This window comes from Macrosteles quadrilineatus, unplaced genomic scaffold (assembly GCF_028750875.1).
Source record: "Macrosteles quadrilineatus isolate MER2022 unplaced genomic scaffold, UCM_ALF_1.0 Scaffold_1__1_contigs__length_201487025, whole genome shotgun sequence".
Lineage (NCBI taxonomy): Eukaryota > Metazoa > Arthropoda > Insecta > Hemiptera > Cicadellidae > Macrosteles > Macrosteles quadrilineatus.
The window spans coordinates 35,748,143-35,762,613 of NW_026542594.1; the positions used below are offsets into that span (position 1 = coordinate 35,748,143).

Genomic DNA, 14,471 nt, shown 5'->3' on the forward strand with positions numbered 1-14,471 from the left:
TTTATGTTACCTAAGTACCTAGTTTTCGTGTGGTTTAAGATTAATGTAGCCTATTAAGTTAGGCCTAAGTAGGCTATGAATGTTTAACCCTCCGAGTGTTATTTGTCGATGCGTCGACACATAACACACTTTGTGTAGTGTTTTGTGTCGATGCATCGACTCACAAACACTGTTTACGGCGAAGGCTCTATGACTGACAAAATCGGATTGAACTGGATCGAGTTAGGTATCGTTTTATTTTTCAGATTCAGAGCTTTCTCCGGAGGTCTGTCTCTAAGCGCTTTTCATTTTAGTTCCGAAAATATTGTAGCAGACAGCTGACGTGCGTATTTGTAAACAGCTTGGTTAACCTCGCACCGATGACTGATGTGTTTTATTACGTTTATCATTGTTTTAGTGTTATAAATCAAAAGTAGTGATATACGTGGTGCATTATAAGAAGATTTAAGTGATTTTGAAGGGCTGGTTGATGATCCTGAAGAAGTAGGTAGTGATATTGATGTAAATTATCAGCCAGATTCCTAGCTATGGTTAGGCTATGCATTCTTAGCTAAACGCTATGTACTGAAATCTGTTTCGTGCCCATAACTTATTTATTTGCAAATCTACTTCCAATATATTATTATATATTTGTAATCCTCATAAAATTTAGAACAAAGTGGCTATTTTCAAATATTTATAGGCCTATAATTTATACAATTTCATTGAGCGCGAACTTATTTTTATTTTGAAAATTTTCCAAAATATTTTTTTTTTACCTATAAAATTTGTTTTTAAAACAAATGTTCCTTATGTTTTATAGATAATATTGAAGCCCATGATTTTCCAAACAAAATGGTATATAGAACAGTATAATTAACATTGTTTTCAAGCTTCTCAGATCCGTTTTAATAAAACCTTGCAAATGAGCAAAAAATAGGCAGACATTAAGGCCAAAACAAGGGACACTCGGAGGGTTAAGCTATAATTTTAGGGTCTTTCACACTGTGCTGTGGCAGTTAAACACTTAACAAATCTAACAACACTAACAATAAGAGTTCATGTTAAAGTTCCTTTGTGTTCAATAAGTTATCTTTAAAAAAAACTTCAGATGTTTTCCTTCATTTTTATAGCAACATAACCTTGGTTAGCTATGTGTTTGAAATGTGGTAAGGCGGTGACACACTATCGATCTTTTCCCCGATCAAGACCCCGAACCGAGCAGGGAGAAGGGAGAAGGGAGATAAATATCAGCAAAATTTTACTCCGAACATTTCCCCGAACATGACCAAGACCAGACGAATTCTACCGAGCGCGGCAAAAGGAAGTTTGGAGAGAGATAGAGAGTGTGTGCGAGTGAGAGCGCGGAGGCAGTGCCGTGGAAGAGGGGGGGGGGGTTAATTTCTATAACATAAAAATTATTGTTAAAAGTCGCATTTTGAAAACTTGTCGAAAAAATAAAATATTCTAGAAAGGATCAATAGTTATATCTATTGATTTCTATTGGTTTTATTCATTGAAATAACGTTACAGAATGATCATTTTAATTGTCTTTAATAATATTAATGTTTATATTATTTTTGAAAGAATTTAAGTCAACATCAATTACTTAATTCAACCTTAATATTATTGATATAATTGGTTTAACGGTTTCTACACTTTCAACCTTGACCAAACAAACCACAAACATTACATCTTAAATGATTATTATATATAACGGCAACATATTACCCAACATTTATTTATTTTACCAATTAAAGAGTTTAATTGCCATATTAAATCAGAACTATCAATGCTAGCGCAGGCGGCCGCTCGGTGCGGCGCTCGCGACGATGTACGGGGCAAAAATGTACCCTGACACACTATCGTACATCGGACCGTACATAGGACCGATCTTTTCTTTGATCTTTCGCCAAAAAACCGCCTCCAGAGCGCTCGTCTCCCTGCTCGGCCTGATGTCTTGTTCGGCGTCTTGATCGGTGTACGGACCCGTGACACACTATCGAACATCCTCCCTTCGACCTCCCTTCTCCCTTCTCCCTGCTCGGTTCGGGGTCTTGTTCGGGGAAAAGATCGATAGTGTGTCACCGTCTGTAGAGCTACAAATACTTTCAATACCGTACTTTAAAATACTTTTTAGTGAAATGGCGACCTTATAAAGTAGGTATTTTAAGCCAAGTATGAATGGAGATGAGTGTAGGATGAGTGGCGCGATCTTGTAGTCTTGTTAGTGACTAAGGCCGACATATTCCTTAGACACAGCTGTTAATTAAAAGCCCATACAGCTAATGGCAACTAAGGGACATACAGTTTATCCGAACCACATTTTTGCCTTTGGTATATATACAAATTGGTCTAATTATCAGGATAGTACTGCGGACAGTCGTAGTACTCACTTGTGCGGACGTTAATCCACAACAGGGAGTATCACATCCACAGTGCATGCCTAAAAGCACAGAAAACGTACTACTATAACCCAGAATGCCAACCGCATGGTAAAAAGCATTAAGTGTTTTGAGAGAGCTTTGCCTGTCAATCGGTAGGCAGCGCCACCAGCGTTGCTATGCTATTGCATGGCCGCACATTTGAGCGAGGCGAGGTGCAGGCGGGAGCGAAGACTTTTTCGTGTCACCGCACATTGAAGCGAGGAGGGACAGAGGTTTCCTAGCTTTGGTCCATCTGTTGCGAGAAAATTTTTTTTTTTTTAGGAGAAAGATTTTTTAGACCTTTGTTGATTCTGATTATGAGTTTAACATTTTGTTTTACTCTATTCACAATCCTAAATAAACGGTATCAGCATTCTGACACATACTTTCTCCCATAAGCTTGTCAACAACCTTTATCATGTGTAAGCGGTGAGAGTAAATATACGGAAATTGGATTTGTACAATTTTCTTCAGAATTTCTTCAGAAAGGACTATAACATACTAAATTTTTATCAAAATTGTTCAGGCCATTTTTGGGAAAATCCTATTTTTCCGTTATTTTATGGGGTTTTATGGGACAATCCCCATTAAAAATAAAAATTTCTAAGAAATGAAAAAAACTATCACAATTGTAAGAACCATAACAATACCATACAATGTTAAATCAAAACTGGGTTTTTGTCTAAAATCCTATTTTTCGTTATTTTATGGGGTTTTTATGGGAAAAATAACATAATTTACCATAACTTTTGAACTGTAATTTTTACAGAAATGAGATTTGTACCATTTTGTTCAGAATTTAAAGGGCTACAACATACTAAATTTTTATCAAAATCGTTCGGGCCATTTTTGAGAAAATTCGATTTTTCCGGTTTTTTATGGGTTTTTATGGGAAAATCCCCATTAAAAATCAAAATTTCAAAAAAATGAAAAAAACGCCTGGAGATACCATGGATTAGAACCTACATACCAAATTTCATCGAAATCGGACCACAGGTGTAGTCTCTAGCTCTGTACACATCCAGACACACAGACACACACACACACACACACACACACACACACACACACACACAGACATCACTTCGAAAACCACTTTTTTGGGTCCAGGGGGACCCAAAACGAATATATCCACTCAAAACTCAAACTCGAAAATTTTGACGAAAACAATACTTTCTCCATATACTATGGTATAGGGGGAGAAAGTAAAATGTAAAAGCAAAAGCTCTTTTGAAAATGTGATTACCGTACACGAAAAAAAGATTAAGCCATGGAGAGTATTTTTTAACTGCTGAACTACCAGACCGCTATTTTTAGAGAATATTTACGTGTGAACAAACAACCGTTTGACGATATACATAAGTTGATTGAAAGTGACATCAATGGTATGCAATGCTCAGCAACCTGAATTAAATGCTACATTACTATATCTTTCACTCACAAAACACTATAAAACCAACGCAGGCACGAGCGAGGTGCAGGAAAACTGTATTCCAACTACAACGCCGCGGAGCCCTGACAGAGGCTGCAGCTTCATTGTGCGATGCTCCATTAAAAACACGTGTATTACAGAATCATCTGTGCCTCGCCTGCACCTCGCCTCGCTTCAATGCGCGAACGGGCTTAAATATCCACAATTCGTGACCTCCTAGTAGCTGGATTACAGGACGATGCTACCCGTCCCAGTCAAAAGTTCACTCAAAGTTCACTCTACCCGTTGAAGCCTCTCAGCTTGAGATTTCTTCTGGCTTTGGAAAAGGTACAGGGTTGATAATAACTTTGTTTGAAACATAATTTTTACTTAATTTCAGCATCCTTGGTTGATTTATCTATATTTATAAAAGAGGAAGTTTGTATATTTGAACGTTATGAGCTCGGACACTGTGGACCAATTGCCACTAAATTTGGTACATAAATATGTGTAGAATTTCATGGAATATGTTTATTTATCATCAATTTCGTGATCCGTCCAATCGGCTCCGCCCCAGTGGCTTTGAAGTTTTCCCTCGTTAACCTTATGAGTACGTACTTATATTTAAATGGAATTAAAGAATCTTAACAGCTGTTTCAACTAAGCAATTGGATTGTGTGATGTTCAATAGCATTAAAAAGTTAATAGGTTTACCAACAGGGTGCAGCACTATTATTTTTTTAAATTTATGACAACAGCTAATTTGTACCAAGCAGAAACAAAAAGCTGTGATACATGGAATGGATGGATTTTTTACAGTTAGGTTTATGTAGCCAGTTAATACCAGCCTACTAATAGTAAAGTAATAAAAGTCTATCTACATACAACTGATCTAGTGAACATAATAATCGTTCTATTTAGCATTTTTAAGCTGCTTGCCATTATTTTCAAGGAACCAAAATTGTCTCTTCCGCATATTGACCCAGTTGCAAGGCACGGGTATTTTTTTTTTTTTTTTTTTTTTAGGGTGAGGAGGGAAAATGCTTTTACGCACACAGGTAGCCAGCCTGTAGTGTGAGACTCCTGAATTTATCAGACTTCTCACTAAAAAACCCCTCTGCTATGTTGGACACAGACCTGGAATTGTTTGTCACATTACTTCAAGTCAGGCCAACATGTGACCTAAGCCTGTAGGCTCACATCATTTCTGGCATTATTTATTTTTTTTTTACCTACACCGCATCCCGGTCGAGGTCAAGCTTCTTGGCACGGAGAATACCCTGGATGTAAAGTGACACACAGGTCCAATTGTCCTCACCCTCCATCATCATCGGTATGACCGTGTCCACTGACAGCAGTCCTACGAACTGTTGAGCCTCTAGGCGGGGCCTTTCCCAATGCTGGCAGTGGAAAAAAGTGTGTTCCACGTCATCGGGAATGCCTGGGCAGTATATGCAATCGGTGACACAGCTTTGCCCATCCTGAACAAGTACGACCGGAAAAAGCCATGACCCGTCAGAAATTGGGTGAGGTAGAAGTTCACCTCTCCGCACCGCCGATTAACCCAAGGTAGGATCTGTTGTATCAGTCGCTCGGTCCAGAGCCCCCTTGTCTCCTGTTCCCAGCTCTCCTGCCACAGCTGGAAGGTCCGGGTGCGTTCTTCAATTCTTGCCTGGTCCTCCCCAAGGCGCTGATAAATTGCCTTCCTCTCCGCCGCCAAAAGTTTGACGGGGATGACACCAGGACGGCGGGTTTGGACACTGTTCGATAGGCAGATGCTACCCTTAGTGCTGCCTGACGCTGCACTTGGGCGAGCCGCATCCTAGACATCTCCTTATTAAGAGCGTCTGCCCAGACTTCCGCACCGTACAGGAGCACGGACTGGACTGCAGATATCAACAGCCTTCTGCGGCTGGACCGCGGACCTTCGACATTGGCCATTAACCGACTAAGGGAAGAAACCATTTTAGCGGCCTTGTCCGCCGTACGGGTGATCTGGTCTCACCAGCTGAGCTTGCTGTCCACCATGACCCTAAGGTACTTTGCGGCACGAGTGGTTTGGACTTTAGCGTTCCCCGCCATCAAAGGCACGATGGTGTCAATCCTCTTTTTAGTCAGAATCACAATCTCAGTTTTGCTCAGAGCGAGCGAGAGACCATGTTCTGCCATCCATGCGTTAATGGTGCGCATGACTGGATTTAGTTTAAACTGGGCAAGCTCAATGCTACGTGCAGCTTTTAAAGCCGCAACGTCATCTGCATACCCAACTAGGACAGTTTCCTCAGGCATCTCGAAACTCAAGAGGCTGTCGTAGGCGACGTTCCAGAGGTCCGGGCCCAGTATGGATCCTTGAGCAGCGCCAGAAGTTACATCCATCGTCCTGGAGCCTTCTGTAGTGTTGTAAATGATGAGGTGGTACCGGAGGTAGTCCTCTATCATGCGCATGAGGTATGCCGGGACGTGGAAAGTGTTCTCCAGTGCGTCCAGCATATCGCACCACCTCGTGGAATTAAATGCGTTTCGCACATCAAGTGTTACAAGCAGCACAACCCGACGAGAATAGTTGTTAAACTCCTCAGCTCTCATTATGGCCCGCTTTACCTCCTCAATAGCGTCAACCGTTGACCGTCCCTTCCTGAAGCCGTACTGACGAGGGGATAGATTTCCTGGTACTGACGAGGGGATAGATTCAACCACGGCTGAATTCAGTCGGGAACGGATCAACTTTTCCAAGACTTTCCTAGCAGTGTCCAACATACAGAGAGGTCTGTAAGAGGAGGGTAGGTCTGGGTTTCCTTTTCCCTTCCCCACGAGCACAAGCCTAGCTGTTTTCCAGCAGAAGGGAAACTTCCCCTCGGCCAGACAGGCATTGTAAGTGCTCAAAAGGATTTGTGGATTTATTGAAAATACTTTCTTCAGGGCCTCACCAGGTACCCCATCCTGTCCAGGAGTCTTGTTGCTCTTCAGGGATAGAACGGCCGCCTCCAACTCCTCGAGACTGAACAGCGGTACGTCGTCCACCCTTCCGAACTCCTGCAATGGGCGCAGTGTGTGAGTCGGGAAAAGGGACTTTACAATCCTCTCCATAGAGGCCCCGTCCATAACGGAAGGTGAAGAGCGGGTGCCAAGCTTCTTGGTTACTATCTTGTAGCCCAGGCCCCACGGATCGGAATCGACATCGTCCCTTAATTTCTCCCAGCAACTGCGTTTGCTCCGGTTACTGGCCCGGCGAAGAGACTTCCTAGCCACCTTGTAAGCATCAGACTTAAGACGTCTATATTCAGGTTCTCTGGCCCTGGTAGCAAGACGTCTGGCTCTCAATGCTGCCCGTTGCAGTTCTGCGATCTCGGTTGTCCACCAGTACACAGGTCGCTTATCGCACCGGGATCTCCTGCAAGGCATTGACTCATCGCAGGCCGAGACTATTAGCCTCATCAATGATGTAACTGATGTCTCTGCGTGAGCCACGCCAGATGCAGCAGGTACCACTGGCTCTCCCCGTAGTATGACTTCGGTGAATTTGGCCACGTCCAGCTTTTTGGTGTTCCACCGAACGGGCACCTGCCGAGACACGGTAGTTTGTCTCTGATGACTATCCAGGACATCAAAAATGATGTACTGGTGGTCACTGGCCGTATAATCCTCTAGGTCTCTCCAGGCTCGTATCCTCGGCAAGAGGGACTCAGATGCAAGCGTGATGTCTGGGATCGTTCCCCTCATTCCGGGACGCTGGAAAGTTGGCGTGTTGCCCTCATTTATGACAACAAGTCCAGCCCTGGCAGCAAAGTCCAGGATGTACTTCCCCCGGGAAGGCACGGGTATAGCGGCTGGTATCATATAAATATTAATATAACTTAGATGTTATTTCAACTTAAGTACTTTTTTAACTTTAGATTAACGGGTAGGCCTAATGATTTCCAGGCCTGTAATCTTTTGGTACAGCTAACACAAGCTTGTTCCAGAAGATGACAGGGGTGTCATCTTTTGGTGCAGTCATTGTTTAAAGATTTTTTGTGGTAACACTATTACCTTTAAGAATATATGTGATATTTTAGTAAAACGTGATAATGTTTGATCCTATGAAGCTACCGATCAGTAGTTAACAGGGTGTCAACTACTGGAACATACCCTGTCAACTTTTGGTACAAGCCAGGACTCCTTATTTTCTTAGAGTAGATAGGGGTGTCGACTACTGGACATACCCTGTCATCTTTTGATGCATAAGCCTGAACTCTTTTTTTTCTTTGTACCCTAAAGTTATTAGGCATATTTTCATGTAATGGCACAAAATTTAACAACCAAACTAAGGGCCGGTACACACACACCGACTTCGACGCATGTGAGTACGACTGTTCGTGTCGTGCTGGCATACGACAAAGTCGTGTTCTGATACTTTCCCTACTGTCGCGTCTTCTTTTTGAATTTGATCTTGGCTATAGAACGGCATACTCCCGTTATTAGGTGACATTTTATCATAAAACTAAACTTAAAGTCATGAAACTGTAATACAAATAATAGCCTATAAGTTATCTAGATCTGTTAGGCTTAGGGCCGGTACACACACACCGACTTTTGTCGTGCCTCTGTACGACTCAAGAAATCGTATATCTGCACGACAAGTAGAGAAACAAAGTGGGCAATGGAAGTCGCATGGGGGTGTACACACTACTGCGACAGCAGTCGTGGAGGTGTCAAAGTCGTGGAAGACAAATTTCGAGTCGCGCCCTACACCGACTGGGGGTCCGACAGGCAAATCGTGTCGTAAGGGCTCAAGACTGTTTTGAGTCGTAGCGGGACATGGCGTTATAGGGCTGTCGCGTCGGTGTTTACACACTAGTGCGTCTCGGGACACGACTGCGGGGCGCCACACTGGGTTTTTAGCTATTTAAAACTGGTCTATGACACTTAATTATTAAATAGCAAACGTTCAAAAACCAACTTTTTTTGCGATTTTAGACATTTTCCAAGATGTTATCATGGCAATTAACGGTTGTGAGAGGTTAAGTCAAGTATTAATAAATTTATGTAGGCTACCGTACTTCAAAATAGGTGAATGATTGTAATTTTTCAAATAGTTCAACATTAAACAACGTCTTTGTTGATTTTTAACCATAGGTGATGCATTAAATAGGGTATTATAAATTTTGACAGCACAGCCGGATAGTCCGGCCATTTTGTAGTCCGGCCGGTGGTCCGGTCCCGAGGTGGCCGAACTAGAGAGAGTCTTCTGTATGTACATTTACAAAAATAACTTATTGTAACAGTAACTTATTGTTAAGGGCAACCACAATTTACCAAAATTAACATTACCTTAACTGATAACACATATAATTATGCAAATTAAGGATGTATAATGAAATGTACATAAAAAGCATTACATAAATTCTTGTTTATTTTTGCAAAGTGTTTCAAAATAATTTTTTTACATAGCATTGACTAAACTTTCCATACACACATTCATTCTGTTTATACATGGTTGTATGCCTGTATGCCTGGGATAGCTGGGCTAGTAGTCCTAAAGCCAGTAGAGTTCGCTGTTGCGTTTGCTGAGTCGTATATCAATACGACAACTGTCGTGAGTTTTTTCTTGAGAGTACCACATTAAATTGTTTCTGACGTGACAAAGTACCTCGTGGATGTATATACTTGGTACTGTCATTAATTTAAAACTTTTAAAAATACCTTTACATGAGGTTCTGCGTTTTTTTAGTGTCATAATTCTTAGAATTTTTTCTGTGCTTTTAAAATAATACTTACTAATTCTGATGAGCCCCATAACATTATTCCATATTTTACTAATGGATAGAAATAGCCATAGTATAAAGTTAATTTTGTTTTCATACTGGTACAGTGGGTAAGGCAACTCATGTTGAAGCATATTGAATTTAATCTCTTACCTAACTGCATTATGTGTTCTTGCCATTTAAGATTTTCATCACAGACCACACCTAATAATTTTACAGATCTCTGGCTTTCTATATAATTGGTTCCTATTGCGAGCCTTAGTACACCCTCTCTATTTTGAGAATTTCTAAAATGTATTATATTGGTTTTGGCAGCATTTAGCGAAAGCCCATTTATTCTAAACCAATGCTCTAGTTCTTTTATAGTAGTTTCTGATGTAGTTTTCAACTCGTCTAAGCACATTTTATTTATTACAGCTGTAGTGTCATCTGCAACCATTACTATTTCAACATTTGTATTTTTGGGAAGGTCATTTGCATACCGGTATATCAAAAACAAGGTTGGGCCTAAAATTGATCCTTGGGGGACTCCTGATTTAACAACATCATATTTAGATTCACACCTCATGTCATTTACAATTAAACAAGTTTTCTGTTTCCTCTCAGTAAGGTAGGATTTAAACCATCTCCAACTCAAACCTTTTATTCCGTACACATCTAGTTTCTTTAAAAGTAGCTCATGGTCTACGCAATCAAATGCTTTTGACAGGTCTGCGACAACTGCGGCAGTAGTCTGTGACCTGTCCCATGCTCTGTAAATGTTGTCAGTCAGAGAAATTAGTGCTGAGTTTGTCAAATGGGATTTTCTAAAACCATGCTGACTTTTGATTATTAGTTCATTTTTTTCTAGGTAGGTACTCTTGTAACTGTTTATTTACCACTTTTTCAAATATCTTTGAAAAAACTGGTAGGAGTGAGACAGGACGATGATTGGTCTTACTATAGAAATCTTAAGCTTTGTTGGAAATTCCCCTGTGGATAGAGATTGATTAACTATTTTACAGATTGGCGTAGCAATATAATCTTTACATTCTTTTACTAAGCTTATGGGTATTTCGTCCCATCCAGTAGACTTTTTATTTGGCAAATTCTGTATGACTTTTATAATTTCCTTAATTTTTACTTCTCTGAAATTAAAATTTAACCCATCTGGAACTAATACTTTTTTACAACATTCCACTGCTCTTTCTGGCAAACTTTGGATATCTAGTTTTTGTTAGATGTTAATATAGTGCTTATTAAAATAGTTTGGAATAACTTTGGGGTCTTTGATAATGGTTCCAACGACTAATACTTCCAGTTATATTGTTATCTTTTATTTTATTCATTCCCATTCTCTCTTAATTACATTCCATGATGCTTTGCTTTTGCATTCTGCTTATTGTATATACTGATTATTTGCGTTTCGTTTTGCTGCCCTGACTACTCTAGTAAATATCTGTCTGTATTTTTTGTAGTAGTTTTTTATCCCTTCACTGTTACTATCCTTTGCCAGCTTTGAGAGTCGTCTCTTGTTCCTACTTGAAACTTGTATACCTTCTGTTATCCACTTTACATCTTTCTTAAGTTTCTGTTTTATTGGCCTAACTGGGAACACTTAATTTATTAACATAATGAAATCTCTTAAAAAGTTATCATAGTTTTCATCTGCACTTTTTGCTGGTTGTACCTCCCAATTTAAAGTTTATAATTTTGTTCTTAAATTCAGCAATTCTTTTTGCAGTAAAGCATCTCTTATTGGTTTGAGTTTTAGTTCTCCTATCATCTTTAAAGCTGGGCAAAGTAGTCCATATTCCATTGTGATCAGAAAGACCTCTATTTTTAACAAAAATCTCGTTCTAGATTATATTTTTCATTTGTGATAATATTATCAATACAAGTTCCACTGATAGGCCTCGTTACCTCTTTAACATTAGCTTTAAATCCATTAAAATTGAGAATATTCAAAAATCCATCTGATGCTACCTTATCAAAGACATTAATATTACAATCAGTAGCAATTAGAACATTTAACCTTTTCTTAGCTTTTAATTTGTTTAACAAATATTGCAATTTTTTTTAAACTAACTAATGTGTAAAGATAGAATAAAACAAATTCTTCTAAGAACTTTTATTCAACATTCAACTAACTTAACAACTCACTTCAAAGCAAGTCAACAACATAGTAACCCCTGGTAACCATAGTCATATGAGTAAACATACAAATAATTACTGAATCACATGTCATTCCATTACATCCTCTCTCCCATGATAAAATGTTAGATACCGCAATGTAGGTTTAACTTCTCTTCCGGTCCTAGTGAAATACCGTCCATTAACTTTTCTGCCTCTTTCCCATTCCACTCTATTTTCTTCTTTCTTTCCATTAGAAGTTTCTGTGTTTTCGCTCTCTTTCCCGTTGCTAAGGCTATCTTCTCTCTCTTGACAAATATTAGGGGTTCCTTCATCCGGGTAACGATCCCATGAATCATACATGTTGATATATGATTGTTTACATGTCGGGATAAGAAACAATTTCCATTAGACTTCACCATGTATTCTCTATCATTGGAACCTCTATCTACTATAGTCCCGTACCGCTTCAAATCAGTTATCCATACATTAACCCCCTTTTCCAATATGTCGAGATTCCTAGCTCTGTGCCTACGATCATAGTAAATTTTGTTCTTTTGATTCTGTTTTTCTTGGTCATTTCGATACTGATCTAGATCAGGCCAACGAGGTTGAAGCTGCTCTGGATATGACGGAAGAGCTGTGCGTATTTTCCATCCAAAAATCAATTCTGCAGGTGATACTCCACATGCAAGAGGAGAAGAGCGATGTGCTAAAAGACCAAGATATGGATCTTTATTTCTCTTTAATATCCCTTTACATGTCTCAACCGCTCTCTCAGCTTGCCCATTAGACTAAGGGAAGTGAGGGCTTGAGGTCTCTATAGCGAAACCCAATTCTTTTGCAAACGCTCTCATATCTGAAGAGACTAAAGCAGTTCCATTATCAGACCTTACAACACGTGGAATCCCATGTCTGGAAAATATTGACAAATAAGCTTGTTTTATAGCAACCGTATTTATACTGGCTAATGACAACAATTCAATATATTTTGAAAAATAGTCTTGCATGCAAATATATACTTTTCGATTATACACGAATAAATCTGTCCCAACAACTTCCCAGGGTTGATTAGGAACCACAGACGTGATCAATGGTTCGGCAGGATTAACCCGATTCTCCAAGCAACTAGAGCAGTTCTCAACCATTCTCTTTATATCCACTGATAGTCCAGGCCACCAAACTGTGTCCCTTGAACGAGCCAGACACTTATTTACTCCTAGATGTCCACTATGTATCTGAGATAAAATCTCATTTCTTAAAGGTTTTGGAATAAATATCCTTAATCCTTTTAAAATCAGTCCATTAACAAAAGACAAATTCCCTCGTTCTCTGAAAAATTCTGTATTCTTTAAGTCCGTCCACTCACCTGATTCTATTGCTTTCCTCAACATGTTACATATAACATCTTCTTTCACACTTTGACGAATTATTTCTAATCTACTGTCTGAGCAAGGTAATGTAGACACAACTGAATTAACAAACACCTCAACATCTTCATCTAGTATATCACTTTCCGCAGTTGTAACAGTCTGCAATGGTGCCCTAGACAGTGCATCAGGAACAAAGAAGCTTTTTCCTGTTTCATATCTCATTTCATAATCAAAAGGCATGAGTCTCATTATGAATCTCTGCAACCGAGGTGTCAGGTCACACAAAGACTTTTGACCTAAAATTTGGATAAGGGGCTTGTGATCAGTAACCAGTTCAAATTTCTTTCCCAAAATGAAAGAACAGAATTTCTCACAAGCCCAAGTTAGGGAAAGAGCCTCCTTTTCAATTTGAGCATACCGAGATTATGTGTTAGTCATAGTTCTTGATGCATATTGTATTGGCTTCCATTGACCATCCACATTTTGTTCCAAAATGGCTCCAAGTCCGAATTTTGATGCATCTGCACACACTCTAGTTTTCCTCTCAGGATTATACAAATGTAAAACGGGAGCCTGAATCAATGACTCCTTTATCTGCTTGAACTGTTTCTCATGAAGATCGGACCAGTACCATTCATTTCTTTTTGAAAGGAGATCATTTAATGGCTTGGTCAGTTCTGAAAGGTTGGGAAGAAACTTCATTAAATAGTTTACCATTCCAAGAAAACGTTTCAACTCGGTTTGATTTTTTGGAACAGGATACTTCTCCACAGCCAAGGTCTTTTCTGAGTCTGGCATAAGCTGGCCATTTTCAATAAAATGTCCCAAGAAAGTTATCTTTGTCTTTTCAAACACGCACTTCTCCTGATTCAAAGTGATACCCGTCTCACATAGACGAGAGAGAACACAGTCTTTCGTCGTGTTCTTCCTTCGTACTACCAAACACACATATATCATCAGTTAAATTTACAACACCTTCTAAACCTTCCAAACATGCAAACATTTTCCTTTGAAAATGTTCAGGAGCTGAGCTGATCCCAAAAGGCAATCGCTTGAAATAAAACCTACCAAAAGGCGTTATAAAAGTTGTCAACTTGGCACTTTCACTGTCAAGGCCTACTTGCCAGAAACCACTGTTCGTGTCAAGTTTAGAAAATATTTTTGCTCCTGCCATCTGAGCTAAGGTCTCATCCACAGATGGCAAAATTGGTCTTTCTCTCTCTACATATTTGTTGAGAGCTGTAAAATCAACACACAACCTTACTGAGCCGGACTTTTTAGGGACAACAACCAAGGGAGAGCACCACTCTGTTGGTTCTGTGACAGGTGCTATCACATCAGCTTTTACCATTTTATCAAGCTCAATCTTTACTTTATCCCTGAGCGATATAGGGATCCTTCGTGGCGTCTCAATAGAAACTGGGTT

General features: G+C 39.7%; 1 protein-coding gene across 1 annotated transcript in view; it reads left to right on the forward strand.

The window, feature by feature from the left end:
- Positions 1 to 14,471, forward strand: part of LOC128982745 (transcription factor kayak) — a 70,114-nt gene that overhangs the window by 908 nt on the left and 54,735 nt on the right. The window lies entirely within an intron of this gene.